The 20,202-nt window shown below is 45.5% G+C and overlaps 1 protein-coding gene across 1 annotated transcript in view; it reads left to right on the top strand.

The window, feature by feature from the left end:
* The window catches only part of SPRED2 (sprouty related EVH1 domain containing 2), a 50,460-nt gene that overhangs the window by 7,218 nt on the left and 23,040 nt on the right, over positions 1 to 20,202 (top strand). The window lies entirely within an intron of this gene.

The raw sequence follows: 20,202 nt of genomic DNA, 5'->3' as shown, positions 1-20,202 counted from the left end.
GCATCCTGCAGGAAGGGCGCCCGAGCCCAAATAAACCATATTTCCCCTCTCTTTCTGCATACACACAGACTTCTATGGGTTCAGAGGAGCCCGTCAGATTGGTGCTGTGCCTCTTTATAAAGAGAGCCTCAGCCAAGTTAGGGGATAAAACTTCCCGGGTCAGCAGGCTTATTCATCATGAGAAGTTCCCGTTTTTGGCTAAAGTGCTTGAAAACACTGAAGTGCGTGGCTTGAAGCAGGCAGGGAGAGGTGGGCACTTTGTCTGCTCCATTTGATGCAGGTGTACAGAGGGTTCTTCCCCACCTAAAGCATGTGTGTGTACAGAAATGGCTGACAAGCAGGAGGGAAAGGGGGGAGGGCAGAGCAGAAAGAGCCTCTTTTGCTGCTTGGTTTTGAACTTTAGAAGGGTTTGTAGGTGCTGGGACTGTCCTGGCACGATGCTGTGTTGGGCAGTGCTAAAATACTGCAGCTGCATCACGGTGGGTTCTACTGAACTTCTGTATTTGCACACTAAAAATACTCTTGCTTCTCTCCTGATTTTGATGCTAGGTCATACAAATGCTTGTGTACCCAGAGGTTGAGATGTGGCTGAGGTCTTCCATCCAGCTTTGGGTTTGGTTGCTGTAATGCACAGCTTCAAAATCACAGCCCATGAATCAAAAAAACAAAAAAGAAAGACTGCTTAAAAGTCTGCCACCACCCATTCATTCAGCTTCATTCTGCAGGCAGATCTTTAAAGGTCACCAAAGTAAATCTCCAGAGAGGGCAGAAAAGCCCCTTTTCTATTCCAAGCTCCTGTAAGCAACAAGAAAGTGTTCCCCAAAATCAGCAGCCACGTGAGTCATTGCAGAAGTGCTGTACAGGCAGCTTAAGGATCTATAAATTGAAGCATAAAATGCCCTGAGTGAGACATCCTATTTAGTAGGAAATATTTCTACTGATTTTATTGCTGGTAAGGTTATTTTTTTTTCCCTCTCCTTCTGTGCTCTATCTCTAAGGAAGTGTGGGCTACTTTTATCAGAGTATTGGTGGAATAGCTTCCCCAATCTTTCATAAGGTCGGATAAAAAAACAAACACTCCTCCTCATGGGAAGGAAGGGACGGGGAAAGAAGGGTGTTTTGTGTACACTTTCCCATTCATATTTTAAAAGGTAAATATATAAACTTCTGGAGCCAGAGCCGCCTAGCTTATGCAATTGTAGGAGCTGAGAACAAGAAGCTTAATTGCTTTCTCAGTGCTGACTTAAAGTGGATAAAGGAGTGAGTGCTTGCTGCTCTGCTGCCGCTTTGGTAGGCAAAATATGCATCAAGGTCTCTGGTGACTTCAGTGATATGGTGGCTGAGTACTGACTGCAAACATACGTAGGGTTTGCATGTTGATTGGGCAGAGGCGATGCAGTGAACTTCGTGTTCCTGTGCTTAAATTTTGAGATTTCAATGAAACGCAACTTCTGTGGAGGCTTTATCTTAAGAAAAACAGTTAAATATTGTTAAAGTGTTTCCCTCTTTTGCTTCCTCTCTGCTGCAGGAATAGGAGGAATAATTTTTTCATGAGTCTGTTTGCAAGGTTGTGATTCTGCCGTTGCAAAAACACTTGACCACAAGCCAGACAATTAGATCCAGCACTTCCATACGTGTGTATTGGGTAGGAAAAGAGTTGGTCTGATTTATTGGTTGGGGTACGAGTGGATGGGGAGTGGGCCAAGAAATTAGTCGCTCCACTCAGACCTTCTGCAGATGGTTCTCCTCCACTCATGGTGAGCTCTGCTTACCTTCTTGTATTGCGGATATTTAAAGCAGTCTTTTAGTCCAGCTCTCTTAACCTTGGGCATGCAGCAGGCTGTCTTTCACAGTTCCCTTCTTTGTATGAGAAGGGAAATGCCTAAAACCCAGTAGTGCCCGAGCGTCCGTGGGACTGGTGACAAACAAACCTGAATTAATGGCCGTGGCTCAGGATAGCCGCCTCCTCTCTAGAGAGCACTTCTGCAGCTGCAGCAACTGCTTTTACCCTGTACACAAAAGAGAGAAAAGCATCGGCATCATCCTTGGGCTTGGCGTGTTTTGTGTCTGGTGGGCTGCTGAAGTCATTTCCTTGCACGCGTGCCACTGGGCAGGTCTGTGTGTCCGCTCCAGAGCGGTTCATGTCCGGCCAGGAGGGCTGCTGTGACAGAGTCTTTCAGGGGAGGTGAACAGGGCTTCCTGAGGGGTGCTTCTGGCTCTTCTTGACTTGAGAAACTACTTTCCATCAACCCAGTGCATGCTCAAAGGGCATGTTTTGTCATCATGCTCTTATGTCAGTAAATAGCGCATATGGCGTGCCTCAGTAGGGTTTAGGATTGTCTTTGAGCGCCATTAAGTGTTATCTGGGGTTGTCCCTTGTCCAAATGCACTGCCGTTTCTCTTGTCATGTAGCCGTGCTGCGTGCCTCAGCAGAAGGGCGACCTTTTCCCTCTTAGCTGCAATGGAAGAACTTGGCTGCTCTGCTGTAGGGAGCCTGGATCTGCTCTCTGATCTGCCATCTATGGAACAGTTGGAAATAATGTGCGGCATACGCTGAGTGTCTCAATGAAAGCCAGAAGGGCTCATTCAGTGGACTTGCATGGATACAGCTGAAAACACTGCTGGTGTTTGCAGGGAACATGTCTGTGCCTGGAAGAGGTTGTCTCTTCGGGTGATTAACTTTGTCTGGCCTTCAGCTGTGTGCTCTGAACCGAGTGCTGAAGAGAGATCCTTCGTGTCTTTTCTCATCTTCTTATCAAAGCGACAGCACAAATATTAGGATGCCTTAAAAAAATAATAATTTGAAAAAATTGATAAATAGCTCCCAGCGTTGCTTTTTAGTAGTCAGTACTGGATCGGTTTGGAGTGTGTATAGAAACAGGCATCGGTGTGTAACGATGGTGGTGGGGAGAGAGAGTAAGGGTGGGATGGCAGGAGATTTGTTGACATAATTGCTGATGGGTCAGCAGAAAAAAATAGTACTGTACTGATTTATTCCAGCTTGTGGTTTTACAAACTGCTGTGGCGTGAACCTGGGCCAGTCAGGTCAGCGTTTACTTGAATGGCCACGGGCAGGTGGTGACTGTTTTCAGTGGAAGTGAATCTTCTCAGTGTCTGCAGACAAGATTTTCCAGTGTCGGATGGTGCACATCTTCCTCAGCTCAAAGTCTGATCTGGAGGCATGTTTCTTTCCATGCACAGCGTCTCTGCCTTTATTCTTACCCATTAAGCCTAGTGGTGTGCTGTTTGCTGGCTTCTGGTTGCATATGGATTCCAGGCAGGACAGCAGGGATGTGCTGTTGATTCTAATCCCAACCACACACGTGTATGCTTTGTTATGTGAAGGAGCCCTGTGCTGTACACAGCCTTAAATGCATAGCTGAGAATGGGTGACTGAGGCATGAAGGATGGCCGGGGCTGGTGAGGAAATGCACAGGGTGTGGAGTCTGTGGTGCCAAGAAAACAGTACAGTGAACAATGCCTCACAAAATTCTGGACAGAAAATATATCCAAAAGTTGAACAGCCTTTTGTGGAGGAAGTGTCACGCAAGCTCCAGGAAAGGCCTTATGGTGGGTTGCACTTTGCTGGGGTGGTGAGGAGGCAGGAAACCAGGTAGGGTTTTCCTTGGGTGGCTCCAGTGAGCGTGTAGGGAACCTGAAAGCTGAAGCTGAAGGGACTGTTTGTGTCCACAGCAATATTTTATGTTTAACTTCCACTGAAAACTGTAGACCTTAAGATTTGGGAATGGAAGTATTGAAAGGTTAAAATCCTGCCTTTGTACATTCATTTTATTTTGGAACATCTCAAATGCAGGAACTTTCCTGCAGGAATGTGGCTTTGTCATTCATGATCTAATTGAAATGCTAAATACTGACCTCTTTTGTGCTGAAGAAAAATATTTGCTGCTATATGTGGTAACTTCCCATTGCAGGTTAGCCTTGATTTTGTCAGCTGGGCTTGTTGCAAAGGTCAGAAGGTGGTTACTGCCTTTCCTCTGATCAAACACACAGACAAGCATGGAAAAAGTCTCTTTTAAGGTTGGGTTTTGTGGCTATTTGTACAAAAGCATGTGCCAGCCTGGCATGGGGTTGCTATAGCTCAAATACGGGTTATGCATTGAGCTTTCTCACTGTGTCGGTGCCTCATTTTCCATGTGTTGCTTCATTAGCATAGGTGCCTGATGCCTGCTGATCGGTGCATGTGGACTCTAAACAGGTCCTTATTGGACCACAGCTGTATGGTTTTGTTTTTCTCATTTTCATCTCTTACACAGGGCAAACAGTGAAATGAAATGGTTTGCTTTGCTGTGGGCACAGCAGATGTGCATCGTCATAACTGGGATGGATTTGGTAGCCTCGAGCGTCATTGCACGGTGCAGCAGTTTTGCATTACAGTGTCTGTGGCTCTGATTTTTGTGAATGCTTTTTGCCATTTGGTGCTTCACTGTGTTACAGATGCATAAGTTAATCTGCCCATGTCGTGTGTCAGGACCGGATCGTGGCAGGGTGGATTATTCATTTTATTTTTATTTTTTAGGCAATGTGCTGAACACATTCCTCCTCTCGGCTAAAATTAAACCTTCTCCCCACCCCAAACAACTCTCCCACCCATGGACTTCTACCACGCAAGGCATGAGAGACATGCAGAGCACACCGTAGGTTGGCGCAGTGTTTCAATTAACCATTGAATGCTTCAGCCTGGTGCATGTCCTAATTAAGCTTGAAAAGATAGCTTGCTCCAAGGTGAATAGAAAGCCTACCCTAACAAGCAATGGGATGCCAACCCCAGCTTTACCCTGTATCAAAGGAGAAGCTTTAGACTTGTAAATTAGCATAATGTTCAGTTTGGGGACTCTAGGCAAGGGAGGGAAGACCCCAAAACCTGAAGGTTTGGTAAAATGGTGGAGATGAATTCCTTTCTGAAGTGGTTAAAGGGCCAGCCTGTAAAGAAGAGCATTCCCTTATCTCCTGCTCGCCAGCTGGAGCTCCTGCCTGATCCTGCCTGCTGCTTGCTTGCCAGAAGATCACGAGGAAGCTCCAGGAGTGAGATTTTTGGGATAGTCCCTTTACCATCCTCCATACTTGCAGCAGCTGCACATTGTAGGCACGATGGGCATTGGGGGTTGCTGGCAGCAGAGCTCAGCCTCTGTGATTGCTGTCTTGGCTAGGTGTAGAGTCTGCAAGCTGAAGGTATCATGAACATTTTCAAAGCCATTTGATTTTTGTATGCAGTCTCGGACACCACGATATAAAGATGTGAAACTAATAGAGAACATCCCAAGGAGGGCTGTGAAGATGGCAAAGGGTCTGGAGGGCAAGAGGAGTGACTGAGGCCCCTGGGTGTGCTTAGCCTAGAGCAGGGGAAGTAGAGGAACCACCAAAGTTTGGAAGGCTGTTCTGGAGACAACATGTTGCTCTGCTGTCAGAGTGTACCCATGGTTTTATTGTGTGTGCTGTTGTTGCTCCATGCTATTTTTGTGTCATCTGAATAAATGGTTTTAAAGAGCCAGTTTGTGACTTCTAAAAGTGTTCGTTGATTCTTGGCAGATGATGGAGGAAAAGTAGACTCTCTGGCATACGTTTGATGAAGTGCCGTAATGGCAGGAGTCTGTGTAGGGTGTTCTTGTGAAAGTGTTGTCTAGTTTGTGTTGGAAGCTTGTTCCTTTGTAGCTAGAGCAAAGGGATGAAGTTAGAATACTCAACAGGGCTGAAGGGTGCACTCATAGGATGTGACTTCGTTCTTACTTCCAAGCCCAGTTTTCAATTAGTCATCTGTAGCACGAACCTGGCTGGTTCTCAGGGTGACTGGAAGCAAGCATTGGGCCTGGGTGCAAACTGCAGCAGCCTTGGTAAGCACAGTGAATGCAGGTGCGCACGGCCACCTCACATCCTTCATTAGCCTGAGAGTGTCTGTTTCTTGATAGCTGCTTCCTAGAAGCCAATGCTCAAGGGCTCTGTCTGTGTCTATTATTATTATTCCTGTTTCTGCCTCTAATTGATTTGTGTAATTACCAACACTGCCAGTCAATGCAGAGAGTCACAGGGCAATGTAAAACATTTCATTGTGCTGCTTGTATGTGTGAAACTCTGCTAACATGCAAAAAAACCAACAACAAGATTTAACAGCTGGTCTACTTGGCTGTGCAGCAATAAAGCAGGATTTTAATTAAAATAATCACTTGAAAAGGGAAAGAAGTGAATGCGTGTAAGGCAAGTAGCCATAGCTAGCCCAGCTAGCTTGTGCATACTTCAGGGAGCAGACCATTGCTTCTCCCTTGCCAATAGGGAGTGTGCTGATATCCTTTCCATCATTGTAGTGGCACCAGTGTTTATCTGGTCAAGAATAATGTGGCCAAACTGGACTTGGAAATGATTTTGGAGGGGTACCCCTTGGATCTTTGTTTTTCTATGTGATTTTGACTTCAGTTTAATTAACAGTGCTGTCATTGCCATCGGTTGGTGCCACGTTTGATGCAGATGAACAGAAAACATGCAGCTCAGTGTGTTCTGTATGTTGGACTAGTAGAAAACACTTCGTATTTGATAAAATGTATAGTGATATCTGTACAAATGTTCCACGAGTCAAGATACAAGTAGCACCTGGTCCTTCATTGCCATTGTGGAAGAGGTAAAACTCCAAGCGGAAGGTTGATAGCACTGCACTTATTTTCTTTTTAAAATGTAGATTGTTTTAGCCCACAGTGGCATCCCTTAACACCCCTTAACGAGCATGGAAATCTAATTATATTTCTTAAGCGGTGAATGTCCTAGTTCAAAGTGATTACTTGGAGCAGACATAAGTAATTAGTCTATATACAGCATTAAATATAGCACTTGCAGGAATGTTTCAGAAGGGTAAGCATTCAAGCAAAGTTTGAGTTGGAGTTCATCCATGGCTTGGGGATTCTGCAGGTAGATCTGAGCTTGATTCAGCTTTTAGAGTAGCAGTTCAGTACATGTGTGTGGCACTGGTTGTAATGAGAGCTGTCCAGGCAAGGAGGTAGAGACGTTGCTTCAAAGAGTATTTGGATGAGGACAAACTCAGATGTGGTGTCCCCTTCCCTTCCTCTGCTCACTGCTTTAGGAGAAAGCAGCAGACCCTGAGCAGCTCTGTGTCTCAGCCCAACACAAGGACAGTCCTTGAAGGGACTGTAATTCAAAGCGGTGGTAGCTTCATTTTCTTTTAAACAAAAACAAAGGCAGGAGAGTCCAAAGCAATCTTTTTTACTGTTTTGTTTGTTCGTTTGCTTTGTGAGTGTGACAAAACCCTTCATTTCACACAAGTATTGCCTTATTGCCTTAATTGGGTATCGTAGCGAGTACACTGAGGTGCGTCTAGAGGAAGAAGCACCTTTGTCCAGTAGTTAATTGGTATCACCTACAGAACACAGTGCATACAGTGACAGCCATTTCAGTGCCTTGAAATGGTTTTAAACGAGGTAAAAACCCCAAAACAATGTTGGCTAGCATTACATGCAGGATGGCCTCCCCGGGCTGACAGCTCTGGGGACCTGGGTGAGGAAACTCTTTGCAGCTGCTTTTGTACAAAGAATGGTGTGACCTGCAGATGGAGGCTTCTGCCAGTATCTTGAGCTTCAGAAAAACAAATATTCACTCAAAATAACATTAAAAAAATAAACTTCCCCTTCTTCCTGTTTTTATAGTTTGCTTGTTTCCTCAGTGTCATGGTTTTGTCTCCAGTACTGTAGATTATTAATCTTCAGAGGATCAGGACCTTCATAGAAGTATTTCCTGTACATGTTTATCTGTCTTCTTAACAAATTAGTATCTACTAGTTCTCTTCTGAATTTTCCTGCAAGTAATGGGGAGGTCTCCCTCAATAGTAAGGCTTTTTGCTAGAAAAATGTCTAGATGAATCATTGCCAGGGGTTAAAGTACCTTTTGTATGACTGAGTTGATGGCATCCTTTAGGACATCTGCAAGTAGCCCCACATTCCAGAGGTCACCGTCTTTGTGTTGGTTTTGGCAAAGCATTGTTTCAGCTACGCTTCATTTCTTTGGTTGTGAGTGGATCTGGAAGTCTCCTCTCCAAGTGTCACCTGGAATGCTGGAAAAGGGATGCAGCAATGTCTAGAGCCACGCATTTCCACCCAACCTGTTAGCAGGAAGAAGCGTGCAAGGCAAGCGTTGGCTGAGGAGTCCCCATTTTGTATGTCCAGCCGTTGTATTCACTTGTGGGATGCAGGAAATCTTTGAAGCTGCGACATTGCTAACTTTGTTACTTATAGATGAACTCATCTTACTTTTTAAATTACATGTACTAAGTATGTTTACTTAAATACCTTCTTCCTTGAATGAAAGCATGTGGTAGATGAGGACTCAGCTCCCGTGTTCTCAACAGAGTCACTGCGGTTTGAGTACAGGCTGAACAGGCTGAAGCAAGGATGTGGTTTTCTTCCTTCCACCCTGAAATCAGTGGTGTGGCCATCCTAGGTGACTGCTTGCCTGCTGGGATTGACGTGCAGAGGGATGAGTCGGAGTTCTGTATTAACCATGGTGTGCAATGGGAGTGAAAATGACCTTGAAGAGTGTGGCTGCTTCAAAGCATGGCTGCCCATCCTCAAACCAAGACTTTTCATTCCTAAATTTTCTCATGTTCCAAGATCTTAGTGAGAATAACTTAAAATCAATCCTTAGCAAGCAAGTCAGGTGCTCATAATATAGTTGGATGAAACTGCTTTCAGCAAAAAGAAAACCAAGTTCTTAAATGGCGCATTGAAGGATGAGCTCGTATCTTCTGGGGTGGTTCGTCGATTCTGTGTCCTTGGTAAACTGGTATTAAAACTCCAGTTAAATCTGAGTTGAAGAGGGGGGAAAAAATAAGTTGCGGTGGAGTCAGATAAATGCTTGTGGCTCCATTATCATCTGCTGCACACACACTGAGTGGCTGTAACACAGCTTGAGAAATTGAAAAGCAAGTAGGAACCTGGAAAGGAAAAAATCAGGTTGTGTCTTCATCCTCCCTTCCTCACTTGCATAGTTTACTGGGGGTCAGCAGAGTATGTACCTGAAGATAAGAGGTAAACACCTTTTTATCACAGGTCTTCAACAGGAAGATTGTGTTGCTTTTCTCCACTATTCTCTTGTTTTGTTCCGTTTTGATGTTCTTAAACTGCTGAGGGTTCAGCATGCTTAGAGGTGCAGCTTAAGTGAGTAGACTTGCATAAGTTGTTTCTTGTTTCCAAAGCATGTTATATTTTAGTGCTCTGTAGGGCGCTGGTCATCTGGGGTATTCACCACTCAGGAGATGGAGGCTGCAGCCCCCAGCTGATACTCACTGCACTCCAAATCTTGAAGCTTCTTCATCATCTGCTCTGCTGGAAGGCTACAGGAGACTTCAGTCAACTCAGCTGTCAGGGGACTCCTAAAGACTTACCCAGAACTTCCTTGTGAAAGGAATTAGCATGAAAGTAGGAAGGTGCAGCATGTTGGACAACTCAACCTTATCCCTCAGGATGGCAGAGGATTACACTGAGGCAATCTTGCCTGATGTCCTGTCCTGCTGTATGTGAGCAAAGTCTTTCTCACCTGTGACGTTTTCTGCTGGCACTCCCCACCACTGCATCTCACAGCTTTGAAAGCAGCTGCCCGTTAAAACACACTGTTGGAATTACTAAGCTGTTACATGGGACCTGAAATGGGGCTGTGCTGAGGACAGCAGTGGAAGGCAGGCACACCACTTGAGGAAACGTTTGTTTGTTTTAAGCACACTCTGCTTTGCAAGGGAAGCAAAGCAGAAATGTGAACAGGAAAGCCAAACACAGTGGGAGCAAAGGAGAAGTTAGGAGATGCGTGGAGTTGGCTGGAGGAAATCAAAAGAATTGGTGAAAAAGTGCTGGCTGCTCTAGGACATCAAGCCATCAGAAAGTTAATGGTGGACATAGCAGTCTGAAATTAACAATAAAATAGTTTCCGTGCTGCTAAAAGTCAAGGCAGAATTGTTTCAGACATCTTCTGTTTTATGAATGTGAGTGCAGTGATCTGGTGCTGAAGGGATGCCTGTAGTCCTCCAGCTTAAATGCTGCAGTCTTTTTGTAGGTTTATTGCAGTAGTTGGGATGTGTTTGCATTAGGAGAGCATCGTGCCTAGTGATACTTAATATTCGTGTGAACTCTATATTGATAAATGTATAAGCAGAGTCAAGCTGTGTCATGGAGCAACTTGATCCAGTGGGTGGCAACCCTACCCACAGCAGGGCTTTGGAACTGAGTGATCTTCAAGGTCCCTTCCGACCCAAGCTCAGAAATGAACGTTTGTGGGCTGTCCATCCCCAGCACATTCCTTGACTGCAATCTGGACGAGTCTGTGAGACTTCAGTGTTTCTTACACATATGGGATTTGCCACGCTGCAGCTGGAAGAAGCCCTTTTTGGCTGCTCTTTCAGTGGCGTCTCTTTCTGCTGCATTTTTGTTTCCTCTTCTCTCCAACACAAGTTGGATGAAGGCTGGATTTAAAACAGTGTTGTAGACAGCAAGGGTGGTGTGAATGAACTGGATCTGTTTGAAGTGCTAGACAAAGAAAAAAAAAAGCTACAGCGAACGTGTTTATCAAGCCTTGGTTTTGCTGGTTTGTTTGTTTGTTTTATGCTTCCGAAATGGAAAAAAACAACCTCCTTTGTGCTTCGCAAGGAGCAACTTCTTGCTGGGTTTGTGAGTTGCTGGGGTTTGGTCCTGTGCGCTGTGCTGACCCCGTGCTGCTGAAGGTCAGCCTGTTAGGACTGGCTCCAGCAAGCTGAGGAGATTTCATCCTCCGAACTGCAGTTTCTCTAGCAGCTCCTCTTGCTCCGAGCATGGTCTCGGCTCTTTGAACTGTGCTCATAGTTGGCTGGGAGGCAGCAGGAAACAGATCCGCAGCCTCGTTGGCTCTCTGGTTGCAATGTTTGCTAACAGCAGAAGCCTGCAGCAACAGCGTGCATCCTGCTTGAAACTGGGGAAAATGTTCCCGTATCACAGCAGTCGCTCACCGGTCCAAGCCAGGAAATGCACAGAAGCACTGGAGGATGTTTTACTGTAGCACTGAGATAGGAGCAGTAGGCGTGCTGAGGTGGTCTTGGGGAGCCTGGATCTCAAGGGAAAAGGAAGAAGAAAAAAATAAGAGCACCAGCACTGACACACTTGGATCCAAGGTTTGTTAGTTCAGCCTTAAGTATAAAGAAGCCTTGCAAAATTAAGAAGCCAGCCAGTGATTCAGATTATGCTTACAGAAATCTTGTGACTTGATACTGGCTTCCTTTTGGAGAAGGCTCTTGGGAACTGAGCTCAAAGTGAACTGAATTAGGTGCTGCTGCTTCTTGCTTGTTGCACTTGCTTTGTGCAGAGGGAATGCCAGGTCACAATGTTGGTTGCAGCCACGAGTTGAGCGTGCTGTCTTGATGATAACAGGGAGCTTTTCCATGTGTTGTATTTCCACAGCATTTCTCCCATCTTACCCCTCCCTGATCCATGCACAACATACAAGTGACTTGGCGGAGAAAACCCAAGTCATGGCTTGACCCCATGCTACATTGTGAGTTTTTAAGAGGAGCTATTAAAAAGAAGGAAGGCAGGAAAATGGGCAAATACCAAGGAGATGTCGGTACATAAGCTGCTGTTTCAAAAACATGATTACAACATGGTTTATTCAAAGATAATTTTGTCTTACACTGGGAGGCTAATTTCATCTTCCCTCTTCCCTCGAGAGAAAAACTTTAGAAACTGGGCTTGCAGCAAAATGGGTAAGGCATCTTTGTTTAATTCTTTTTCTGGCTGACTCGCTTTGAGCTCATATGCTGAATTCTGGCTGGAGGCAGCTGAGGACAGAGCGGGTGTTTTCCTGCATGGAGCATCTGAGGGTAACAGCAGCAGTGCTACAGAGCTGGGAGAGGAGCACGCTTGAGTTCATCGAGTCATTGAATGGTTTAGGTAGGAAGATCGCCTAGTTCCAACCCCTCTACCGTGAGCAAGGATTCCAACTACTATGTCTGGCTGCCCAGGGCACCATCCTACAGCTCTGCGTCCTTCTTGTGCTGGGGTTAGGGTAGCTTAGTTCAGAAATCAGGTGAGTCTTTTTAGAGCTAGATTATGAGCCCCATTGTCCCAATTTTCGTCCATACCACTTGGGCTGAGGGGATTCTTGAGCAGTGTTTCTTGCTGTAAAGCACAGAAAAAATCAAGAGTGACTCAAAACTTGGGCGGCACTAGGTGAGCTCCCCAAAAGATTCCACGGCTCTTGTCTCAGCCTTTTAAAGAAGCTTTTGGGGTATAAAGCGTGGCTAGGGTGACACCTGCATTCAACTTTGGACCTGTTTGCCGTTCTGGAGGTATCAGTGACGTGCCCCAGGGTCTGGCGTGCCTTGTGACAGCCCTGGCTGCTCTTATTGCTTTATGACAACCATATCACCAGTGTTTGATTTATTTATTTTTTATTATTATTATATCTTATAGCCTATCACCGGGGTGGGGAAGCAGGGATCTTTGGCCAGTCAGCACGCTGTGAGCAGGAGGATGTTGCCAGTGAGTAATGGTGCAGTGGGAGCGTAGGGTGAGGGATGGCTGGGGGATGAATCAGCCAGCACTGCCCTGCACATCTGTCTGGGAGGCAGAGAGCGAGGAGGCTGAATCATGCAGGGGAAGCCACCCGGCAGCCTCCAGCTGGGCTCGGCAGCAATGGTGAAATGCAGAGACCCAGGGGCAAGATGTAGAGGAAATGGCATCCCCCGGCAGGTCTGTGCGTTCTCTTGTGGCACCTCATTGCTTTTTCAGATCTTATTTCTTCTTTCTCCTCTTCCTCCTCCTCCCATCTGCCTCTTGAATCATTTCTGGTTCAGCGTGTGGTTTGTCAGTGGATGTGTACAGCTTCTATGGAGTGCAGGCTTTCTCCTATGGATTTGTATCGTTTTTGCAGGGCTTATTGTTAATGCACAGCAGTTATTGAGAGGGAAATGGATACTGCTAGGGAAGCCACTTCCCTTGCTTGCTGCCTCTCTCTATGGATGTTTATTGGGGGTCGGGGGGTCTTAAAAGAGGTGCAAGGCAAGCTGGGTGTGTATACTTGTAATTAAGCTTATAGCAGAAAGCTTACAAGCAGGAGTGGGACTGACTTCTTACATGGTCTTATAGTGACAGGATGAGGGGGAATAATTGTTTTGAACTAAACAAGGGGAGATTTAGGATAAATGTCAAAAGAATGTTCTTTACTCAGAGGTTGGTGAGGCCTTGGCACTGCTGCCCAGAGCTGCAGGTGCCCCATCCCTGGAGGTGCCCAAGGCCAGGTTGGATGGGCCCTGGGGCACCCTGAGCTGGTGGGAGCAGCCAGCCCACAGCGCAGGGTTGGTGTTGGATGGGCTTTAAGGTCCCTTATAACCTGAGTCATTCTGTGATCGATTGTATGATTGATAGATCATGCTATCGGTATCACTTCATGTGTGGAACATACTAGCACAAGGAAGAGCAGGATGCCATATTTGGCATCGCCATTACTGTCATGGCAGGCTACGATGTGACAGGGGAACAGGGTCACGTGGAGGTGGTGTGGTGTTGTGCATCAGCCTAATGGACTGGTCAATGAGATTCCTCTGGGGCCTTAGGGGAGCAGTATCAAACCCTAAGGCTCATTTTATAGAATAAAGAGTGTGATAAAGCTTAGGAAGGTGGAATACTTTTGCTGTACTTGTTAGTTTTATTTGTTGTATTTACTAAATAATCACTCGTTACCTCACATAGGATAGCTATAATTGTTAATGATCATTATATATTAGGGAAAAAAATGGAGATAGAAATTGATTTTGGCTTAAAAAAATCGTTTCAGGCTACAGATCTGCAACTACCTGTTTGGCTGGCCAGCCTCCTGCGTGCTTTTTGCTTATCTTGCATGTGATATAAAACAAATACCATCTGCCAAGCAATAACTTCCTTTCTCATTACAGTAAATGATAATACTAATTAGCTTTGCTTGGAATCTGTTAATATTTTGTACCCTTGTGTGAAAGTAGTAGGACTCGGGCGTGCAGCTTTTGTGCGTGCTGCATGTCTGTTCAATGTGCCACAGGGTAAATTATTCCAACGAGTTACTTTAACAAAGTGATTTTTCTTGTCTTTCTCTTCCTTACAACTTTCCAAGAGCTGCTGCCATGAGCAGCTGTAATGACTGACTGATCCTTTGAATGACTTTGAAGGGAAATTTGCAATCACTGGCAATCCCACTGCCCTACAAAGCTGAGGGTTGTTCAGTAATCCATTGGGAAAGAGAGCTGTGGGGATTTGGAGGAGGTTTGCCTCAGCTCAGGAGTGCTATTCTCTCTTTGGAAAGTTTCACCGCCGAGACAAAAGCCCACATGTGAGGTTTTGGAGCCCTTTGGAGCCAGGGGCCGGGTCTCAGTTTGCAGAGGTCCTGGTCCCCACAAGCAGGATGGAGCTGTTTCTCGTAAGCTAAATGAAATCCCACATCAGTGCTGAACAAGGGTCGCAGTGAAAGGGCTGCTTTGTTGGCTGCTGCCTTGTTGCTGGAGGGAAGCACGGAGGTGGGTGGCTGGGGTGTTGCAGGTGTCTTGGTTTTCCAGAAGTCCTTTTCCCTCTGAAGACAAACAAACAAAACTGTTATTAGTCTTTACTAGGAACGTTTTTATGAGCATTTGAGCAGTGCTGCAGGGCTGGAAGCAAACTGGGGCCTCAGCCCAAATGCAGCCAGTCTTTATTCTGCCTTTATGGAGACCCAGAAAGGCAGTAAAGAAAAGAAATCAAATCAGAAGGTACCCTCAGCACTGAATAAAGTCATGTAATACCAAGAGTTCTTAATGGGACATGCGCACAGCACTGTGTGTGTCATGTAACTTCCCTGGTGGAGATTTCCAAATCCTGTTTTCCTTTAGGGCAGGATTTTCCCCCCCCTCCCTCCTCCTGCCTTGCTGCCTGCAACACAGGGCACTGCTGTAGCTAGTGGTGTGCTCAAAGTTAATACAATCATTTTTCCTCCTTTTTTCTTTCTTTTTTTTTTTTTTTTCTTTTTTTCCTGAAATGGTGGCTCAGCATACAAGCCAAGTGTGCTGCCAAGCTGGGTTCAGCAGCTTTGCTGTAGGTGTGAGTTGTCATAGCGCACGGTATTGGTGAAGAACAGCCCTTTCTCGTTTCAGAGGGAAGCTGAATGGCGGTATTAAATCCCAGTGAAATATTCTGGTCCTGTTCAGAGAGAGAAATGTCCTGAAGGAGAGACTGTGAGCTTAATAGTACCTTAAAGTGCTGCAGGATATGTGTGTTGCAGGATATGTGTGCTGCTGCAGGACTGGGCAAGCAGTGCTGGAGAGAGGAGTGCTGAGATCAGTTTGATTCATCTCCTGTTTTTACTTTGAGATGGAAACAGAAATTTCTCAGAGTAACTTTTTATTCTGTCAGCACTGGATTTGAACAACAGGAAAAAAATGTTACAAGTTTGTTGCACTGGAGAAACTCATTCAGTGCTTGTTTGGTGGAAGAGAGCTCAATGCCGCCACTGCTTGCTGCCTGCTAGTGTCTATCCAGCTGTAGTGCCATATCTGAGCTCTCCAGTGGGATGTCTGCAGGTGGTGATGAAAGGATGGAGGAGGATAAGGGACCATGGTGGTGGTTTTGTGACTACATGATCTGCTGTAGGAACTTGAATGGGATCTAAGAATGAAGGCAGTGGGTGAGAAAAACAAATATCAGGTTGGACCTTTGATGTGTGGTTGTTGCCTTTCCGCTTGAGATGTGAAGATCTCCTGGCTTTGCGAGCTGGAAGGTCAAGAGGGGGAGAAAGTACTGAGGTAAATTAAGGAGGCATTGGCATGGAATTTGAGAGATGATATTCCTTAAATACATCTTAAAATCCTGTGGTGATGAGATCCAGTGAGTAATTATGTTTTTCTCCTCATCAGTGTAGATGTTCCTTCAACTTGGTTGACTCTTCCTTTGTTCAAACATGGTGGCCAAGGGCACCAACTCATGCTGCCATCCCAGTGGGAGGACAGTCATCTCTCAGGTTTATTGGGTAAAGTGGTGATGGGTTGACGGTTGGACTTGATGATATTGGAGGTCTTCTCCAACCTTTGTAGTTCAGTGGAAGTTAGTGAGTTTATGCTTTGCTTGTCTAGCTTTGCTAGAGAAGAATTGTCATCATCTGAAATATATGCTATTAAATTACAGCAGGTGTTTGGAAGTGCTTGTAGAAGAGGGCTAGGCCCAGACATCTTATTCTTCCATCCTCGTACCTGATGGGTGCAGTTTCCCACCCACCAGATAAAGGATAAACTCTCCACTGGGTCAAAGCCGGATGTTTAACGAGGCTCAGGGCTTTTTTTTTCCCCATTGGCCTCACTGCATTGCAGTTCTTTAAGTACCACAGGCTTCGATAGACAGTACTGGCTGCACTGCACCATGCAGTTCTGGCATGCTGCAGGAAAGCACTGCTATTCCCTGTCACTGTGGTCAGTCTCTTAGACGCATTAATGCCTTGTAAAAGCTGCTCTATAGATAAAGCAGCTGTGCTTCAGTTATCACAAAAATAATCCTTCAGACACTTCATGTTAAGAATTCTCCATATCCTTCAGAACAGCAATTACACCATTTTTAAAAATATATATTTTTCTACATACATATGCACGCCTACAAGCTATAATTTTTAAAGGGCTCCCCTTCCCTTCCAATAAAAGCAGCACGTGGCCTGCTGCACTACCTTTCCTCCCTGGGTTCATTATGGTTTTTGTTCTGGGTGGGGCCATCCAACAACCTGAGACAGCCCCAGCAGCAGCAGCTGGATGGCTGCCATGCAGCTGGGTGATCTGCAGATGCTTTCCTCTGCAACTCTTAACACTGCTGAAGACAAATCTGTAGGGTTAAGATAGCAAAGGACTCCATTTAAGAGAGTAATTAAGACTAGTTTGCCTGAAAGGCGTAGCATGAAGGCCATAAACTGGACAGTTATAACCATCTTAAAGTTTAGAAGCCAATAAAGTGAGGGGAATTAAGGCCAATGCTGGATTCTCAGCTCTTTTGCTTCTAACTTTGTGAAAGATGTGCATTATCTAACTCTGGTGACAGTATCTTGTAAACGGAAACAGGCCAAATATTTTCATCCACCTTGTTGCTGCATATTCTGAAATAGCTGAATTGCCCAGCTGTCATCATAAAGCACATGGGGCAGGCTTCAGAGTGGTTGCTTCACTTTGTGGTGCTCCAAGCCATCAAGGTGTCCATGAAGTCTGCAGGCTGATCCTGAGCTTGGGAAAGGTTGATGGCTTGCAAGTAGTCAGAGCTTTGGTGTGTTCTCATAAAGTTAAATCACAAGGAAAATAAACAGCTTCTGTGCAAAGGAAGCAAGATCCATATACGGACCTGAAATATATCAATACCTCCCAAGCATTTATCAACACTGGTTTGAAGGAAAGGAGTGTTACCTATTCCAGGCTTATGATGGAAACTGGAGACAAGATTTTGGATTGAGGGAAGCCTTGAAAATTCACTGTGCACCTTCTGAATCCTAGTGACTGCACCATACTGTCAAGCCCTAACCTTCACTTTTTCCTTTCTTTCTTATATTAAGTCCATTGGCATCAATTATGCGTTGGGAAAGGTATGTTTGTGGCTGGAGCCCAATAAGAGTGGGTCCAAGCTCCCAGGATAGCGCAGAGTCACCAATAACTTGATTGCATAGGAAAGTGTGCCAAGCGATTACATGAATGGAGCCAGGGTTGCACCCTGCTTACCTTGCCAAAGGCGAACCCTACTGCAGGACAAGGTCCTTTTCTAATAAGGGGGCAGAGGTCTTGCTGTGATAGGGGATAGGAACTAGCTTTTCTTGCTTAATAGGAAGTGGCTCTTCAAACTGGGAGATTATATATGGTGCTTTGGGTATCTGGGGCAACAGGCAGCGTGTAATGAGGAAAGGAGTACAGTTCTAATACTCTTCTGACAACTCTTGTTCCTCCAAGTTCATCTCCTACCATGTATTCTTGGAAAACAAGCGATGATTCTGCAGTGTCATTATGTCCACTTTCTGTTAAAACAAATTTGCTCTGTTTGGGTCAAAAGAATCACTGTTCCATCTTGTTTCCCCACCCCCGACCCCCAGTCTACAGCCTTCTGCCGTCATGAAGATGTTTTGGCTGTAGGCAGAGCCTGGTCCAAAACCTCTCCTTGGCGATTCCCAAAAGCCTGAACTGTGTTCGGGGGGTATCACTGGCTGAGCATGCCAGGAGCAGCCCGACCTCACTGACTTTCAGAAGGTGCCACTCAAAAAATTACGTTTTCATTTGAGTTAACAGAACGCCTATCACGTCCCCCTAAGCTGTGTCACGTCTGGCCACGCGGATGTCAAGCGTATGGATAAAATCGGTGGTCCTGATGGCAGAGGTTGTAACATCTCAGAGGGCCATAGGCTGTGGTATCTGCCTAGATGTGAAAATGAAAAGCTGATGGCTCAGTGCTGGACCACAGTGTGGTTATAACTAGCAGCATTTAGGTTAGAGCACCTAAGTTGTACATGTAGGTATCCACCTGTATGCAAAAACAACTGTGAGCACAGAGCAATCTCTGAGAAGTGCAAATGGAAGTGCAAATAATTGGTGGAAAATACAAAGTACTGAGTAACTCCTGATTTCTTGATTTATTCTTTTTTCCTTTAAATGAATGATTTGTGTAGCAAAGTAACTAAAGGCAGCATTACTTCTGGGACAGCCAGAGGCTCCCGTAGGGGTAGTAAATGACAAAGAAAGATGCATTGCAGTGGGCAATTTTCAAGCCTGTTTGGAGGAGCGGAAGTTTGTCTGGATGGGTTTTGCAGGAGGATGGGAAGCATAGTTGTATCTAAAGCCTTTTACCTCAAAAAGAAAGCTTGAAATTTAATGGGACTTATCCAGAAGTCCAAGGAATCAGTGTAAAAGCAAGACAACACAAGACCAAGCCTAGGAAAGCAGGAGATGATTGAGGCAGAAAGGCATGGTTGGTTTTCGTTGTTCTTTATCTATATAGACCATATGGGAAGGGTACACAGAAGAGGAGAACACAAATTATCCTGGATGGAAGCAGCTCAGCTTTTACACTGTAGGAAATCAGCTGGAGTATTTTGCTCAGTTCTGAGCATCAGGAAGCCAAGTGATTAAAGTTGCTATGGATGAAGTCTAGGAAGTACAAAAGAAACTGGATACCTTTGTAGGCATGCTTGCCTCATTTCCTGTACTAGAACACTGCGTTGAGGACTGAGAGTGCATGGCATGTGCCAACTGCAGTGTAGGTAGCATATCTGAGTGTGCTGGAAAGCTTTGTATCAGACCATGCAAAGTCCTCAGAGCAATAGAGGTAAAACTTAAGCGTGTGTGCTGCACTGAGAGGTTAGCAGCCTTTGTTGTGTAGGTATAGCAAGAAGGAAGGAGCATCTATAAAATAAAATGGCCAAAGGGGGAATTTCAGGGTTTTTTTTGCCAGATTGGCCTTGCTGCATGAGGTTGGCCCCAAGCATGTCCCCTTGCATCTCATGATCTGTCCTTAAAATGGATGCATGTTGAGTTTCTTCCTCCCGATGAGCACTCCTTCGCAGCCTGGAGGTGGACACAGATACCCCTATGGTAGAGACTCTTTGTGACCTTTCATGATGAGCCGTTTCTTCTAAATTTTTTTTGTCGTGAGCTTATGCTGTGCTGCCTTTGAAAGCCCTAAGAGTATGGCATAGTTCTCATGGTCCTGATAGGACCTGAGCTGAGGTGATTCCTGTTTCCTTCTGTCTGAGGCACCAGCTGGGTCACAATTGTGTTTTTACTGCAAGGCTGTCGTGGTTATGGGGGAATTTCTGAGGGCCATCTTCCAGGCTCCACTTGGCTCCCTTGAGTTCCTGGGTTATGTGAGCTCTATGGTTTTTCCACCGCTGTGGAGACCAGTTCCCTTACACATACCATGTGGGTGTTAGCCTTGGGGCTTCACTTGGCTCGTCCTGCTCTTCTCGTCCCCATCTCTAATAGCATACCATGCGTTGTTTGATGTCTGTGTTGACATTGGGAAACTCAGTGGAGCCGTTCCTTGTCGTTTGGTTGGTCTCTTCACTACGGGGGTCTTGAGCACTCAAGACCATGCATTGCAGAGGCGGATTTCCATCTTGGCCACAAACTCTGCAAATGCACTGCGATCGGATCGGAGCTGCCTAAATACCGCCCTCAAGAAAAACACCCTGATGAGAATGTGTGATGCTCACAAAAGGTTCTGT

This window comes from Excalfactoria chinensis, chromosome 3 (assembly GCF_039878825.1).
Source record: "Excalfactoria chinensis isolate bCotChi1 chromosome 3, bCotChi1.hap2, whole genome shotgun sequence".
Taxonomy (NCBI): Eukaryota; Metazoa; Chordata; class Aves; order Galliformes; family Phasianidae; genus Excalfactoria; species Excalfactoria chinensis.
Note: the sequence above shows the minus strand (reverse complement) of the source record. Positions and strands in the feature narration are given on the sequence as shown.